The sequence below is a fragment of the Colobus angolensis genome, unplaced genomic scaffold (assembly GCF_000951035.1).
Source record: "Colobus angolensis palliatus isolate OR3802 unplaced genomic scaffold, Cang.pa_1.0 Scaffold14, whole genome shotgun sequence".
Taxonomy (NCBI): domain Eukaryota; kingdom Metazoa; phylum Chordata; class Mammalia; order Primates; family Cercopithecidae; genus Colobus; species Colobus angolensis.
In genome coordinates this window covers 18,489,660-18,509,222 of record NW_012114488.1, presented here as the reverse complement: position 1 = coordinate 18,509,222, position 19,563 = coordinate 18,489,660, and positions in this window count along the sequence as shown.

Here is a 19,563-nt window from a genome sequence, read left to right as displayed (position 1 = left end):
CAATATATATCCTTTGGAAGTAGAATAAAATTGTAATAACGACCATATCATAAGAGCACTGTAGTATATTTGAATACTGAGTATAGAGGGAAAAAATCGTAATTGGGTACTGCCAGCAAACGTGGGACGATCTGAATCTGTCTATTACTAATTACATATCAAAGTGTGTTTGTGTTGTGGTGAGAAATAAACAAATACAAATTTAATAGTTCTCATTTTAATATTAGCCATCCGACAGTTTATCTAGGTTGATTTTAGAGTGATTATGCTCATGGAAACGTACCGATGTTGAACTTGGTACATTTTTATTTACTATTGGTACAGCCTTTCTAATTAATTTCAAAGAAACTATGAAAATTTTCTTAGAAAGCTATGGAGGCACCTTTTTCAGGTCATTGCTTTTATTCTCTTTTAAGTAAGCATTAATAATTAATTCAGTGGAAAGCAGTGAAAAGGGGATTCAGTGACATATTGGTGAGAAGAGAAAATTTTTAAAAAGCTAACTCATTCTTTTGCTAGATTAGAAAGATAAGGAGACAATATGATTTTGCACTTTGTATAATGAAAATACCCAAGGCCAGGTGCAAAACTGGGGAAATATGAAGAGAAGTAAATATAATTCAACAATTAGCTAACTATGACGTTATGGTCATATTATGGTTTTTTTCACAATTGCTAAGAAATAACCATTTTGCCAGTACAGGAAAGGAGAGCACCAGATAAGGGATATTAAGAACCTTGAATTTTCCAAATCTGGGAATTTTCAGTCTTCCTAGCTACTGATGAGTTAAATGTCATTCTTTCTTCTTGAATGTTAAAATCGCCCCCAATAAAAACTTATTAATTTTGCATCATAGAGTATATTGAATTGTATTAGACCCAATGTAATTTTTGCCCTCTAGTTTCATAAGTTAATATAAATAAAAAGGGTATTGGTAAAGATGATCAAGACATATGTTAAACATTAATTTATTCATTCACTCAATTGATGTATATTCTGTATATTAAATTATTAGACAACTCTGTAAATAATTCTGATATGCCCCCAGATTTAGAAATCTCTGGCCTGTATAAAATAATACTAGTCAGGCTAACTAATCTTGTTTGGTATCAAAACAGAACGCTAAAAGAACAACAGAGCAATCCCTGATATTTTTTCGCTTCCTCCCATTTCTATTGCCATGACACTACCTCTGGCTGGCACTTGCCTTAACTTCCACAGGAGCCTTCTGTGTTCCTTTTCTCTGTTCTCTCTGTTTGGCAGTTAAAATACCCAGGTTGCTAAGCCTCAGTCCTTACTCTGGAGTGACTCTTCAGAAGATCTAACCCAGGCCAGTGACTTCAATCACCACCTCGACAAAGACAACTCACACCTTTCTATGTCCAAGCCATATCTCTCTCCTGAGGTTCAGACTCGTATAGTTCACTGTTTAATGCATATCTCGCAAATGATACACAAAGGTACTACAAACTCAACTTGTTTAAAATTACATATATCTCCCTGACTCTTCTAATGCCCAGATAACCTGCTCTATCTAAAAGTCTACCCTATGTAAATTCTATCATTGACTCCTGGTTTACTCAGTGGACTACCCTTCTAGTCATTCCATAAGCTGGGCCCATGAATCTTTTATTTATGTATTTATTTATTTATTTTTACTGAACTTTTTTTTTCAATATCTCCTATTTAACACACATTTATCTACTTCCTTTTTGCAGAACACTATGTGTCTCCTTGTCTCTCCTCCTTTCTGGATGTCGGTCCTTTGATCTGGACAGTCTTCCTCTCATTGTCAACTTTCTTGCTGATGGCCAATGCCATGAAGTACTTTAATCATACCCCAGGAAATAACCTTCCCATCTCTCTAATATTCTTCATAATAATTTGCAACATTCTGTCTTCAATTCCAGTAAAATGTAAACATATATTACACAGTTAATGGTAGAAACTTGATTTCACTTTTGTGAAAACATGACACAACCTGCAATAGTTCCACAAACATATAAAACTCTAAATAAGTAGTTATAAAAGGAATGAATCATTCCACTCTCTGAAGCTATATCTTGCTCTTAAAGGTAATTTGTTTTCCCAACTGCTCAATGATTTTCTGGATATTTGTTTTTTAATGTTTGCAAATCACTGAGCAGTTGGGAAAACAAATTACCTTTAAGAGTAAGATATAGCTCTATATATCTATATGTAATATAGAGATTGCAAATATTGAAAAATACAAAAAAAATCAAACTTGCCCATTATCCCATTACCCTTGGATAAACACTTTCAACATATAGCACATTTCCTTCTGAATTCTATTCCTCTGCTTATGTTTAGGTATTTTGTACAGCTGCACATTGCATAGAAGTTTTTATAATGTACTTTGTAGTTTTTTGGCATAAATTGTAGATTTTCACAGTTTTTAAAGCAACGAACTTAGCACAACCCTATTAATCATAAGTATGGACATTATGTATTGTATATATACACATATAAAGTAGCAGTTAAAATCCACAAGCACAACCCTATTAATCGTAAGTATAGACATTATCAACGGTGTTTCCGGTGTTTTCAGAGAATGTGTTAGTCAACACCTAAAATACTCCAGAAATACTGTAGAGAAAGTGCAAATAAAGGCTCCAAGAAGAAGGAAACTAAGTTTTGTTTATGGTCCTATTACTCAATATGTATATAATTCAAGCTTAGGACCTGGAGGGTTCAGGAAATTTGTATTCGTATTTCCAAGAATACAAAATAAGAGAAAACTATACTGATGAAATAAGTGTGCTCTTTCAGTCATTCAAAAACTATTACTGAACACCCAGTACCTTATTAAATACGCAGTGAACAAGACATGCCAGGTGACTATCCTTAAGAAACTTACATTCTAATTGGGGAAATGGTATGTGATGAAACAAATAATGGAAATCATTACAGTTTGTCATAAGTGCTAAGAAGAAGAAAAGGTGCTGTCCTAGAGTATAGCAAGAAGAATCTACTTAAGAATGGATGATCAGAGAAAGGACCAGATACAAGAAGAGCAGAGGAACTGCTCCTGACAGAGTAGAAAGCATAAAATGCTGAGAAAATACAGGGCGTGTTGTCTTCTAGTAAACAAAAGAAAGCTGGCCAGGTTTACCAAAGTTAACAATAAAGTGAAAAGTGGTGAGAGGGAGTTTGAAGAGATGGGCAGGACTTGGATCATAATGGGACATATTGATCTTAGCTATTACTCAAGAGTATATTTGATTTATTCTATAATTTATAGATTATATATTTATAGATATATATTACAAATAGATACTATATATAATAGAATCTATAAATATGTATTTATCATATACAAATATCTTAATATATTTATATATCAATGTGTAATTATAAATATATTTATGTATAACTATAATCTATAAATATAGATTATATATTTATAGATTTATAACACATCAACTATAAAATCTGCTTAGGCTTTGCAATTCCACTTATCATTTATTTGTGTTTTTTTGTATATATACACATATAAAGTAGCAGTTAAAATCCACAAGTCTGATTATAAATGAACACATATTTAAATTCAGCCATTTATATAGCTCAGTATAAAAATATAGATATGTTTAACTTTAGGTAAAACAATGCACTTAATGCAGTAATGTACTCCAAAATGTTACTCGTTATTGCAAGGACAGGGATGTAAAATTCAAATATACTGGAGGAAATTTATACCCAATATCAATTACTACTAGTCTATATTTTATCTTCTTTAAATAAAAATCATTGAAATAAGAATCTATACAAATGTAAAATAAGTCTGAATATCACCTCAACAAATTACTTTGTAATTTATGACACTAACCTCATTGTGTTACATTGATGATTCTAAAATGTAGAGATTATTCAGTCAATTGTAAATTTAGAGGCCGTTTCTTACCACTCAGACGTTCCTTGGCTGCCTCTTGCCCCAGTATATTGCAGCTGAGTTTTGAACCTGCCTGAAGCTTAGTAAGCCTGGCCAAAATGTACTTAACACTACTGCTATGGTAAACACCCTGTCTTCCCATAAGGTATTCTACATCACCGCCTTCCATCTTAATCTGTTTTCAGCCTACACTTCCACCTGTCTCTCTTTCATCAATTTCCCATTTGAACACAAAGTCCAGATTCATGACTCAATCTTCATTCTTCTGGCTTCTCACCTGCTGATGGTCACGTATGGGAGTAGCCGACAGGCAGGAGAGTCCATGGAATGATTTTTTTGTTTTTTGGGGGAGATTATTCCCCACAAAGCAATAAGGTTTATCAGGGGATGGGACAATGTGGGCTATGATGGGTTGGGGTAGGGTTGAGATAGGTGTCCCCTTTTTCAGGGAGGGCAGCCATGATGATGAGAGTGAGCTCCACAACACTCAGGCCAGGGAATCTCTCATCTACACACAGGCTCTGGCCAGGGAACTGGGAGGCCAAGCCACTCTGGGCCAGGGCTGAGCAACACTTCAGCTAACTCTGCCTCTATTTCTGCAGGCGACTATAGCACCACCACCTCCATTTACTTGCCCAATCTTTGCCCCCTAACATTCTCCTAGGACACAAGAATTTCCTTGTTGTGAATATATGAAGAAGCCAGGCATAAACCTCCTCTTCCAGTTCAGTATTTACGGAAGAGTGATAGTTACAAGTACATGTTTTAAAAATAGACATTTTGCTCCAATCACTACTGAAATCAGATTCTCTTGAGTTGGGAACCAGAATTTATATTCTTATCAATGCAATATTTACTTTCACTATGGCTTGAGAATTCCAATTGTTGAGAGTTCACTTATTTACTTGAATTTGTGTCTGAAATCTCCCTCTTTTCATGGAGAATTTTTGATGCCTAAATTCCTTATTAATCTAGCGAAGTCAAAAAATGTGAACAAAATACATTAATATATGGGTGACAATGGAAAATATAAAAATAGTATTTTTTTTTTAGTTTCTTAGTGTTCCAAACATATTGGTACCTGGGAGGTAAACTTCCTTCAAACTAGGATTTTTGTTTGTTTTTCAAAAAGAGATATAGCATTTGAAGTTGAACTTAAAAGATTCATATTTCTGGGTCAGCAAAAGCAAGAAAGAGAGACACATTATGGTTTCAGATCCTCAAAGCCTGCAGATATATGTAAATCCAGTAAAATTTAGATAAATATCTAGATGCAGTAAAAGCTAGCTGCTAAAATTATTTTGTGTCTGAAAATGAAAAACTAATTTCTAAGAAATTCAGCATAGCCGGAATTTTTTCAAGAAGGCTTGAGAAAACATCAAAAATAGACCCAGATATTTTATACCTCAAAACTGAAGCAACAGAGACCTAAGTCACATATTTGCTTTGCAGAAATAATTATTTACCTATGGGAAAATGCAGAATATGGTAGACTTCGTGGTCCAAGGCTGCTTTGAGTAGGAGATGGTGTAAACTTTCTGGAGGAATTGGTGCTCAATAAGGACTTTTAAAGAAGAGAAAGGTATGTCTCACGTCTCTGTGAAAGAATGCTGGTAAGCATGTTTTGAAGATCCATGAACAATCATCCCTCATGGATCTCATGAAAAAAAGTAGAAGATTTGCGTTAAGTCTTAGGGTAGTTGAATATATAAAGTGAATTTTTAAAAATATTATTTTATTTTTAATAATTCACATATTGAACCGTGTTATTCCAAAATGGCATTCCTTTCTGAACAAGCATGTTTGGCATAATGTGCAAACAGCCAGAGCATTATGCTAACGCTAGAATTGGATAAGTCAACCACTTACCATAAAATGGATTCAGGGTTTGGTGCCATGACTCAAGCCTATAATTCCAACACTTTGGGAGGCCGAGGTGGGAGGATCACTTGAGGACAGAGACCACCCTTGCCAACAAAGTGAGACCCCCAACTCTACAAAAAAATAGCCAAGCATGGTGGCACACACCTATGGTCCCAGCTGCTCAGGAGGCTGAAGCAAGAGAATCTCTTGAACCCAGGAGCTGGTGGCTGCAGTGAGCTATGATTGCACCACTGCACTTTAGACTGGACAAAAAGAGTGAGATCCCATCTTTAGAAATAAAAATAAAACAAATAAATAAAATAATGGATTTGAAGCATTCCAAAGGCCAAAGGGTCTTAAACAACTGAGCACACTCAGTTGGTCTTCTGGCCTCAACTACCCGATTACAAGCACAGGGTCATGTTATTGAAGTCGAAGCTCTGATCCTTAACCCGTGGCTCCTGCTTGTTGTCTGTGTAATCTTAGGCAAGTCATTTAGCGTACTAATTGACCTCCTCATCTGAAAACAAGAGTAATGCCTACAAAATAGGGTTGATGAAAGCATCAAATAAATATATGTGTAAGTGCCCAGTGATGCTATTAATTACATAATTAATATGCTATTAAAATTACATTTAATATGTCAAAGCAATTCTTGATTTTCACATGACTATCTAGCACTACAGTATTTTTTTAACTATACTCTCTTGTATATTACTCATTTATATTTTGGAGCAAGCAATGAAAGCAGCCTGACACTTGAACGTTAATGGTCCAGTCTTCCATTACCCGCAACATAGCATTCTTCTTCATTATCAATATATGCAGGATGAAAGGCTTACTATGTACTTTATATTTTATCTCTTATAGATTGCATTTGTAAGTACAAAAATTGAATTATTCTAGAGCAGTTTATGACAGCTTATTTGTTTTCTACTTTTTTGTTTTTTGTTATCTCCAGTAACACTCTGATTTCATGCCACACTGAAGCATGATTTGGCATATTCTTTGTAGCTTAAAAGTAGCTGAGCACCCTTCCCTCCCACCGTCGACCCCAAAGCTAGCTGCCATTTTTCAGAGTCAGTCATAAGTGTGATGAGCTTGCAACAAACAGGATTCAGAGAGATAACATCAAAGAGTATACTCAGCATTACTGCACTGCATAACCCAGAGGAATGGCAAATGGCACATGAGCAGGAACTAATGGCTGATGTCTTATGGTGCATGACAGTGATTTTCCAATAGTTGGCCACATGGGTTTGGAGGTTATTATTTGCGAGACACATTCCATCCATACACAAGTTATAATTACTGCATTATTTCAGTCTGAAATTATTCAAACCAGCTTTATTTGATTTGCCTTTCATTTCTTCTGAGAATTTATAAAATAGATAGTTATCATAGATAAGTGTATATGCATGTGAGTACATAAATAAAAGAGAGAATTAGAACCATTTTCAGATCCTATTTTTACACTGGTCAGTACGTTAACTCAACACTAATAGTTTTCCAATCTCAGGACAAAAAGAAAAAATTGTATGCTGAATTTAAATGTCATGTTTTTTTTTTTTCTCTTCTTGCAGTGAAAGTTTTTCTATTGGCACATAGGAGAACACATGCATGACTTCTGTAATGAGTGAATACAGGAGGATTCATTAAAGCATATTTTATCAAAATGGAACACAGTTTTAATATTCACAGAATTACTATTAGTGGATTTATGGTTTAACTCCTCTGAGGTAAATAAGCACTTTAATTCCATTTTAAATGCGAAATCATTTGCTAAGCGAGTCTATGACACTTATATGAATAGTATCTGCTTCATCTCCCTGAAGCTTCTGGGCTACATATAAATCTCTCATTTCTATCATTTAGTTATATATAAAATAATGCTAGTAGTGTTTGCCTGTCACTAAGTAATAATTTTAGAGAAAATGAAAATCAATATAAATGTAAAACATACTTGAAAAATTTATTTAGGAGGGAAAAAATAAAGATTACTGTATACCCTGTTATTTTAGCTCCTCCCAACGAGCTCAACAATTACTTTCAGCCTTTCACTGTCACACACACACACACACGCACATACAAATACCAGCCTCCTCCTATCTTGAGAATTTTATTTTACTTTGCTACTTAATTTGAAGTATTCAATCAAAGGAGGCTAAATAATATTTATGTGAGCTGGTGGTTCTAATGCATATTTAATTCCTATTTTTATGGAAAAATCTGGACAAGTCACAAGTTTCAGGTTTCTCTTTTATGAATTGAGTTTAGCAACTCAGTTGCTAAGTTACATATCTTGGACTCTGTTACAAGTTTGCACACACACACATTCCATATATCACAGCAAATTTATTAACATACATAGTTTTTTTAAATTAGACTATTAGTGTTACTAGCATTCTTTTAAAATATTAGTTTTCATTTTGGAAACAAAAAACTGCATTATAAACATTTCAGAAAAGATACTATTAAAAAATTACCCATAATTTCCACGGACCAACCATTATAATAATTTTTATGTTTCTCCAATCTGAGACTAAAAACTTGGATCTCAATGTCTCCAAACTGTATTTTTTCTGCTGTGCCCTCATCCATATGTTCTAGAATTTTAGCCCAACTTAAATTACCAAAGCCTTCTCAACTTACCTTTGAAACCATCCAAGAGGTCTTACAAATATTCTCAAACCCCAGATTTGGGTAACCAGGAGGGATTCCATAGACACAACAGTTCCTTGTCTGTGAGATGGCTGCTTTAGAAACGCACCATTCCCCTCTCACGTTGACACTATTGCCATTGAGCCTGTTCCAAGCCTGCCAATAGCTGAAGCAGAAAAATACAGCATCATCATATAGCTGACAATGCTTCCTGCTATTGCTGTCAAAGTTTCTGGCATCAACGTTGCTGAATCCACTCATGCTGATTTGCACTCTGAATCTTCCAGAGGGATTTTAGTAAAGTGGCTGGGATTCTAGATTCTTCTTCCAAGATTAAGCACAAATCCATAAAGATAGGGCTAATAGCATTGAGAATAATAGTGCTGGTGATGACACTGATGACCAAGCTAGTCATCATCAGTGGTGCTATATACAGAAGTAGCCCTTCCCTCCAGCATGGCCCACTGTCCTTAAGCCTCTTTTCCAATTTAGGCAGTTTGATGCCAGGCAGTCTTTCAACAAAGGCAAGACCTATCGGACCTCTCAAGTAAGCACATGTTAGGCTCATACCAGGACATTAATAAAGGTAGATTTCTCTCCATTCTGTTGTATTCCCTCAGGAACACCATATGCCAAGCACTGGGCTTGAGGCTAGGAATACAAAGTAAATAAAGTAGTTATAGCTTTATCCACATGGAGTTAATTATAGTTTTTGGCGGGAAGAGAGATGGTAAACCAATATTTACAGTATTGATAATGTTGTAGAAAGCAAAGTATAGGCTGCTATGTGAAGCTATAGAGAGAGGAGCTAATGTCAGGTGTAAACTGCAAATCAGCTGTCATGTGTGAGTGTGTGATTGTGTATGCATGTGGGGGGTATGTGTGTGTGTGTATATATATATGTACTGTCCCATGTCCCTATTTTGCCCCAGGTATGATCATGGCATTATATCACATAGAATGACTTCATGAGTTTCAGTTGCCTAGTCAACCTCTGAAGGCAGCTGAGTTGGGAGTCCAGACCTAGTGAGTCAAAGAAGATATTGCAGATGTAACACTTTAAGAATGAGGTGGAATTACCCATAAAATATGGGTGTGGAACATTGGAAAATAATATTCTAGTAAAAAAAGATCTATATGTACAGCAAATAATATTCACAAGAGTATCAATAATAAAAATCATTTTTATCAGTCTCAGGCACTGGTCTAAGTACTTCATATGCATTTTGTAATTTCATCGTTATATCAATGACATAAAGAAAATACTATTATTACTTACCATTTTAAATGAAGAAACTGTGATTCAGAGGTCAAGTTTGCCAAAATTACACAGTCAGTCGATGGTTGTCTCAAGATATAAATTCATTTTTGTCAACTTTAGACCATGAACTCTTAACCACTAACTACACCAGTGTTTTTCAAACGGTGGGTTCTGATTCATTAAAGGGTCATGAAATCAATTTAGTGAACCAATTGTCAAGTGTTTTTTTTTTTTTTTTTTTCTTGGTAACTATAGTAGAAAGAAAAAGATATAAATATTACAGTGCATTATAGCTAAAAAATATTGTTTGGTGAAACTTTTGTTTCAGTAAAATATGTGCATGAGGGTAACGTAAAAGGTAACTTAATTTTTTTGGAGTCGATAATATTTGAGAAAGACAACATTATTCTTATTGACTCTCCAGCTCTTACACAGGAAAATAAACCAGAGCCTAATAACACTGTTGCATATAACAAAGAAAGGACTATGAAAGATTTTTAGAAAGCTAGGTGTGACATGCATGATGAAAATTTTGTAGGCTGTGCTATAAATTTAAATTTAATCTAAAAGCAATGGGAAGATAGTAAAGGATGTAGTTAAGAGAGTTATGCGGTATGCATTTTTCAAAGATCATTTTGAAATGAAGTGAGATAAAAAACAGAAATATTGGTCAGGAAAACATTTTAATTATCTGGAAAAGCAAAGTGATGCCTTAGATAAATGTGTGGCAGTGAATATGGGGAAAGATGGAAGGAGTATAGAGGTATTTTGGGGGAAGAATTGACAAAACAAATATAGGATAATTTTCTTTGCTTGTATTTGTATATTAATTATAGATCCAATTTTTAACCTGCCCTTTTGTCAAATCATGAAAATTATTTGATATAGTAAAATATTATTTAAAATTTTTAAAATATGTAATATTCAGTCATTAATTATAATTTTACAACAAAAGTAATGCAAACTAATTTTAAGAAATAAAATATGCACAAAAGAGTTTGTGTAGTAAAAACTAGAAATCAACCCTGACAAAAAAATGCTTGCATAAATGACATCTGCATTAACTATACGTATTATTCCTTTCTCAACTAGGTTGAAATAAAGGCTATATCATTGTTCTGCTTTATGTAAAAGTCACATAGACCTAATGTTCATGGCTGCATGTAGGTTTGAATGGATATACCATAATTCATGGAATCAGAGACTAAAATTACAATTCTGTCTGGTAGTACCTTATATTACACTAACTTTAATTTAAAAAAAAGAAAAAACACCTAATTTTCTAAAACCAAAAAACACAAAAGTGAGAGAGAGTAGGAGAGTGAGAGAAGAGAGACAGAAGGGAAGAAGGAATGCAGGAAGGGAACAAAGAAAGGGAGGGAGAAGGGGAAAGAAAAGAGGAAAAAAAGAAAGGAAATTTTGTAAATGAGTCTATTATTTTAAGGCCAAAAAGGTCAGTACTAACTTAATTAAATAACCTTTTCTTTTACCAATTTTTTGGTGAGTTACTTAAATGCATGCTCGCATTTGCCTACATGGAACCAAAGAGTTTCTCAAAATCATAAGAGATGTATATATCCTTTAAAAGCTTGGTTACTACACTTCATCCAATATAATTAAAACCAAAAATGATGACTATGCAACTTCTAAAATAGGGACAGTAATACCTGTATCATAGGCTTGTTCTGAGTGCTGGGCAAGTTTATTTTTATAAAACAGTTTCTACATAGTTAGCATTATGTAGGCATTTGAAAAAGAAGGGAAGCAAGATAAGAAAGGAGGATGGTTACTCACTGACATTTCTATTTGGAGAGATATTTTCAGGGAAAAAAAAATGGAGGTTTGTTTATTTAAAAGGTGCATTAACAATTGGAAGGGGCTGATTTGTATCAATTTGTTTCCAAACTTATAATGTTTTTAGTTAAAAAAAAAAAAACTGTAGAAGAATGTTGGTACTGCTTCATCATTCTTTAAGGATAAGCCAGCACTTGTTAGCACTATTGGCGAGATTGTTTGCACCATCCATTTAGTATGCTGATAATTGTTCTCAAAGCTCCTTACACTGGGAATACAATCTGCATACCTAGAATGATCCTCTAGTTCTGTGAGTGTTTCACTAATTGAAATATTTTGAGTTATAAAATTATTATATTTTAGTGTATTAATCATGTTTAGTACATTTATTTTGAAAATACTTATCCACTTTTATTTCTCAAAATTATTTTTGTCTAAGATTTTTTTTCCTTTGTAAAAATAAGATTCTCCTTGTTTTTATTTACATTATGAGGCAAGAAGTCATACTAAAATAAGACAAAGTAGAGAACTTTCACATCAAAAAAGAAAGTTTGATAAATGAGCCTGAATAGAAGTAACTGGATTTAAAGCACTGCCTACTGCTTCAATTTGAGGGAAGAGAATAATGAATAAGTATCTCTATATGTATAAGTACAAAAACATATTTATGTATGCATACACACATATATATGCACATGTACACATCATGTGAATTTATATTGAAATTAGTCATTCATATTATTAGTCTGGATACACATGCAAATATAAATATACATATATAATCATAGATGAAATAAAAATATGATAGTATGATGTAAATAATCTATACTTACATAAAAACCATAAAGTGTTTTATCTTGAGATGCCAGGGAAAACTTAAGAAGTCTCAGTCATGCAGATTTAGTCTATCTTATTTTTTAAATTAAGCACAAAATAATAATAAACATCATCATTTACTGAGTGGTAGCCATTATCAAGTATTTTGCTAGAAGTTTTCAATATATTACCACATTATATCCTAAAACAATTCGGTGATCTAGGTAATATTATTGCTTTTTAAAGTAGAAATAGTGAAGGCCAATACATTACAGCTGAAGTATAAGGTCTCTCACCCTAATTTTAAAATATCCTGTATTTTGCATCATAATGGATATAGCATTTTTTCAGACAGAGCTATTTGAAAATCCAGTTTATTGTCTTTTCTTCACAGTTGACTCCTGTTGATGATGATGATGAAAGTGTCCTAGCTTGTCTTCTGTTGCATTTTGTAACTGTACTGTATATACCATTTTATTACATGCAGATCCATTATCTATTTTTCTGTATCAAATAATGCATCACACTTTTACATTTGAGTATCAAATAAATTGCCACATATAATGATGTTTCCTTTGGATATGTCTTTCCTCACCCAAAATACTGTATTTCCAATGTGGGCCAGAGACTATAAGCTATGAAGTGAAGTCTGTAGCACCTAGGTCATGCAAAGGACACAGGTGTTCATTAAATACCCATGGTCTCATAAGATTATTTGTCAAGAATGTTACCAGAGGCATATAATCGTTTACCCAATCCTTCAGCATGAAACAACTTAGTAACTTTGGATCTGTTCATTTAAAGCAAGTAAATCTCTCTTCCCCTCCATGTTTAAATCATTTTTCTATTTAGGTATTAGTCAAGATTAATGATATTATTTGTAGCAATCATTAGCTTTACAGATAGACTTCATGAAGATCACAGAATTTTTGATTTATATAGGTATTTCCTAACTCCCTTAACACACTTTTCCAGGCAAATGCCATATTACAAAGTATGTAAATATGAAAACTTTATGTAAAATATGCATCAAAAATTGTACTTATTGGTGTTATTAAAAACAAAAATCATTACTCTAGAGTTCGAAAAATCTGCTACGTAAATTATCAATAAAGAGCAATTTATCACTGATAATTTTAAGTCATCATATAATGTAAGATTAACTAAACAGAAATAACTTTCAATTAATATTAAAACTTGTTCACATGTGCTCACATATAATATATTAAGAGATACTTGTTTAAACATATATTTTTTACTGAGAGATCATAAAGTATATTTTTCTACATTCAAGGAAAGGACAAAATGAACAAATAACTTTGTTAAAGATGAATGGAACTTTTAGATAAATGAGAAATTCAATGTGAAGTAATTTACTTTGAGTGAGAATAACTTTCATTTTTGTGTAACTATGAAATCTCAGAGGTCTTCTGATGAAGAGGCCCTTCAAAACACTGCTGCCTTTTCCAGAATGTTAAATGCTTGGACATGACCCAAAATAGTCCACATCCCTGTAAACTGAGAACAGGATTCATCATATACTAGGAATGCAGGAAAATGAGGCACAGAGAAGGAAAACACATATGGGATTTCACAGGGCACATTACGAATCTAAGTTGCTCTTTGTATTCAAACTTAAGATAAAAATCCAGAGCTTATAAAATCAAAAGGCCTGAAACAGTAACAAAGGCCACGAAGGGATTTTCAGGCTTCTTTCAATTTTGGTATATTGAATCTGTTCAAATGAGGAAGATAGATATTTAATTGGTTAATCCTTGAGTAAAATTTCACTTTTATACACCTCAAATTCTATATATAGAAAGTAAAGGGAAAGGAAAGGGGAAAGGCCAAATTTTTATTTAAGTGATATTGTGCATGATTTAAGGACTCACTGAAATGATAAGCTTGACTTTATAGATGACTCATATGAAGATAAGGCAATTAGGCATAAGCACATACATAGAAGTGCACATTTTAGTCGTTCTCTCCCTCTCCCCACCCTCCTCTCTCTCTCTCTCTCTCTCCCCCCCTCCCCCTCTCTCTGTCTCTCTCTCTCTTTATCTATCTCTAAAACTTGTATAATGAATCTTAGAACTATTGAAACTGTAGCTTTCATGAATTCCAGTGAAAACCATGATGGCCTCAGTCTTGAATACTTCATTGTTTATAAACTGTTTTCCCTATTCTTTGTTTTGGGGGCTACGTTACAGAGGGTTGAGTTTGGTGAAAATGTAAACTTAGATACAGCTTTAATGTTATTACAGTGTATCAATTTCCAGAATCAAGGAAGAAATGCAAGCTTGTTATAATGCCTGTCTTCCTGAAAAAGGTCTTTTACAAAATTTAACTAAACCTGACAATAATTTACCATATCTTCCTGAGTGAAATGAAATATAAGGAAAAAAAAAAAGCCCCTCTTGAAGAATTGCATTACATATTTCACTTTTCAAAGGAATTTCAGACGTTGATCATTTATCCTAAAATGTTTGCTTGAAATATTTAGTTATTTTGAACGAAAAAAATTTACTTGCTTCCTTCTTTATATATAAATCAGTCTAAATAGAAATTACATAAAATTTCAAAAGATTCATTCAAATCTTTGTCTGTTATTTTTATGTTACGAACAGCAATTTTTAAAAAAGTAATATAATAATTTTGCATTCCGGTTATTATTCAATACAGAATTGCCTATTACACGTTGTCCCTGGGGAAGTATAAAGAAGAAAACATCATTCTGAAAGTCAAGACCAAAAAAAGGAAAGTGGAGTAAAGCACCACAATTCTTCCTCTCAAACATTTTGTTACTATGTGTTTTGAATTATATCCCACAACTTCCTCTCAAATTAACTCCCTCCCTGTGGTTGATTTATCTGTCCATTCATAGAACAATTTTGAGTATCTCCCATGTTTTATATGTTAAGCTGTTGTCTGAGTACATGGAGATTAAATGAGTGGTAGGCCTCACCCCCCAAAACATCTAGCAACTGTAGGAGACATTTAAAAATTGGCAATAAGAACATAATTGGAAAGATGATTATGGTAGAGGCCCATAGTTACAAAATTTCTCAAGAGGACCTCACTTTATCCAAGAAAGTTAACAAAGTCTTCAAAGAAAAGATATGATTTAAAGTCTTTAATAGCAATTATTATTCAATAAGTTTGAAATGTAAATTAAGAAAAAGATACTGAAATGACTCAAAGGTGCCAGAGAGTATGCCTCATCAGAAAACTGCAAGAATTTCTATACAGCTGGTTAAGAGTGATCTCTTGAGGTTGTAGCAAAAGATTAGATGGAAATGTAAGTAGGGTACAGATAATAAGGACCCAGGTAAATATCTAAAACTTTGGGCTTTTACCTAATTGCAAAAAGGAGTCACTAAATGATTTTAAGCATGTGTTAATAAGACTTGCATTTTAGAAATATCACTCTCACAACTATGTGGCAGATAATTCGATTGGGGTGGGGAAATTGATTAAAAAGCTATTCTAGTATTCTAAAGAATTAAGACAAGTCTGAGCTAATGAAATCTAGTTGAAATAGGGAGTAGAGTAAAGATCTGAATGCTTTGTGGAACATAGAGAAGATAGGACTAGGTGACAGATTGAATGACATAAGAGAAAACGAGTTTAAGATTACCCTTAAATTTCCAGCTTGGAACTGAATGAATGTGATATGATTCATTAAGATAAGAAATACAAGGTTTGGAAGTGAGTTTGGGTTGAAATATGCTGAGTACAATTTTTGAAATGTTATTAGGTCTGAAACAGTTAAATACAACCAGGTAAAAATGTTGATTAAGAAACTGAAAATTCAAGTCTAGAACTGAAGACAAAAATCTCGGTTGGAGGGAGAGCATCTGTAATTGATAAAAATATATTTTTGTGAATAAGATCTGTGTGAGAATATTCAGAACAAAATAAGCAAAAAGCCACCAACACATTACATTTCAATGTGTCAACTATACATTAAATTTATGTCAGAAACATTTCTTAAAAGTAAGGCAGAGAGAGAATAATGAACCCAAGCATTAGTTATATTGATTTTCCTATTGAGAATATCAGAATGCATTGATATGGTCATTGACACGACTCAAGAGGGAATAGTTTTAATTTCCATGTCTGTTAAGCCAGTACCTGAGCTCTCCTTTTCAGATGTTCTATTAAACGTTCAGTATCTGTCCTTTTATGTGTGATTTGGATTATTACCCGTCTACTAATTTTATATAGAAGCAGAAATGAAATGGAGTGGCAAAATAACTTGTTGAATCTCACCTAATATATTCAGATGAAAATCAAGCCTAAACATTAAATATAGCTGACATTACATTTATCATTTTTGTGAGAAAACAAAATGAGTGAATCATATTAAGTACTGCAACGTATCAGGATGTATATTTTAAAGGCCCCAGAGAATATGACTCGGTTATCTTTGGCTAAAATAAATAACAATGGCAAAGTCACTATTATGTGCTCAACAATTCATTTCCTTTTGTTCCTAGGAACAAATTGATCTACATTTTCCAGTGTCTCTTTCAGTTAGATGGGCTTGAATGATTAATTTTGTTTAATGCAGTGTAGGCGAAAGTGAGGTAAGTCACTTCCAAGTGATATTAGTTGCCTGTTGCTGCATAAGAAATTGCCACAAGCTTAGCAACATTAAAAAATACAAATTAGTCCAGGCGCTGTGGCTCACACCTGTAATCCCAGCACTTTGGGAGGCCGAGGTGGGCGGATCAGGAGGTCAAGAGATCAAGACCATCCTGGCCAACATGATGAAAACCTGTCTCTACTAAAAATACAAAAATTATCTGAGCATGGTCGTGCACACCTGTAGTCCCAACTACTCGGGAGGCTGAGGCAGGAGAATCCCTTGAACCTGGGAGGTGGAGGTTGCAGTGAGCAGAGTTCATGCCACTGCACTCCAGCCTGGTGACAGAACACAATTCTGTCTCAAAAAAAAAAAAAAATACAAATTAGGCTGGGTGCAGTGGCTCACGCCTGTAACGGATCACGAGGTCAGGAGTTCAAGACCAGCCTGGCCAATATAGTGAAACCTCGTCTCTACTAAAAATAAAAAAATTAGCCAGATGCAGTGGTGCATACCTGCAGTCCCAGCTACTCAGGAGGCTGAGGCAGGAGAATCATTTGAACCCGGGAGGCAGAGGTTGCGGTGAGCCAAGATTGTGCCATTGCACTCCAGCTTGGGTGACAGAGCAAGATTCCATCTCAAAACAAAAACAGAAACAAATTAGTTATCTCACAGTTCCTTTAGGTCAGATTTTGGGGTATGGCATGACTGGGTACTCTGCTCATTATGTCACAGGATATTGACAGGTTAGGGAGGTGGTGTCTGTTGTTCTTATATGGGGCTCCAGGATGTTTCACGTTCATTGCTTGTTGGCAATACTCATTTCCTGAAGCTGTAGGTTGAGATCCTAATTTCCCTATAAGCTGTCTGTCTGCTTCAGATTGCTCTCAGGTCTTTGTCATGTAGCCCCTCTAGCTTCAATTCTTAATTTTCATTGTTCTATCTTAATTCTTTTTTTTTTTTTTTTTTTTTTTTACTTTTTTAAACCTTAATTTTAGGTTCAGTGTATATGTGAAGGTTTCTTATATGGGTAAACTCTTGTCATGAGGGTTTGTTGTACAGATTATTTCATCAACCAGTTATGAAGCCTAATACTCAATAGTTATTTTCTCTGCCCCTTTCCCTCTCCATCCTCAATTAGGACCTAGTGTTTGTTGTTCCCTTCTTTGTTTTAATGAGCTCTCATCACTTAGCTCTGACTTATAATTGAGCACATATTGTATTTGATTTTCTGTTCTTGTGTAAGTTTGCTAAGGATAATCGCCTACAGCTCAATCCATGTTCCTGTAAAAGACAAGACCTCATTCTTTTTTGCAGCTGCATAGTATTCCACGCTATTTATGTACCACATTTTCTTTATCCAGTCTATCATTGATGGGCATTTAGGTTGATTCTATGCATTTGCTATTGTGAATAGTGCTGCAGTAAACATATGTGGGCACGTGTCTTTATAGTAGAGTGATTTATAGTTCTTTGGGTATATACTCAGTAATGAGATTGCTGGGTCAAATGGTAGTTCTGTTTTTAGCTCTTTGAGGAATCATCATACTGCTTTCCACAATGGTTAAACTAATTTAGACTCACATGAACAGTATATAAGTGCTCCCTTTTCTTTGCAACCTTGCCAGCATCTGTTACTCTTTGACTTTTTAATAGCAGCCATTCTGACTACTGTGAGATGACATCTCACTGTGGTTTCAATTTGCATTTATCTAATGTGCAGTGATCCTGAGCTTTATAAAATATGCTTATTGGCCACATGTATGTCTTCTCTTGAAAAAGTGTCTGTTCCTGTCCTTTGCTCACATTTTAACAGGGTTATTTGTTTTTCTCTTATAAATTTAAGCTTCTTATAGATGCTGGATATTAGACGCCTCTGTTAGATGCATAGTCTGCAAATATTTTCTCCTATTCTGTGGGTGGTCTATTAACTCTGTTGATTGTTGTTGTTGTTTGTTTTTTTTTAGCTATCCAGAAGTTCTTAAATTTAATGAGATCCCATTTGTCATTTTTTGCTTTTGTTGCAATTGCTTTTGATGTCTTTGTCATGAAATCTTTGTCCATTCCTATGTCCAGGATAGTATTGCCTACGTTGTCTTTCAGAGTTTTTATAGTTTTGGGTTTTACATGTAACTATTTTATCTTAAATCTTGATGTGAATTAATTCACATCAATTGTCTCTTGTCTTGGGTCTCTGATTTCCAGTCTCTGACCAAGTCTTTTTTTTTTGTTTTGTTTTGTTTTGTTTTGTTTTGTTTTTGAGGCGGAGTCTTGCTCTGTCGCCCGGACTGGAGTGCAGTGGCCGGATCTCAGCTCACTGCAAGCTCGGCCTTCTGGGTTCCCGCCATTCTCCTGCCTCAGCCTCCCAAGTAGCTGGGACCACAGGCGCCCACCACCTCGCCCGGCTAGTTTTTGTATTTTTTTCTGAGACAGAGTCTCGCTCTTTCGCCCAGGCTGGAGTGCAGTGGCATGATCTTGACTCACTGCAAGCTCGGCCTTCTGGGTTCACACCATTCCCCTGCCTCAGCCTCCCAAGTAGCTGGGACTACAGGTGCTCGCCATCACACCCGGCTAATTTTTTGTGTATTTAGTAGAGACAAGGTTTCACCGTGTTAGCCAGGATGGTCTCAATCCCCTGACCTCATGATCCACCTGCCTCAGCCTCCCAA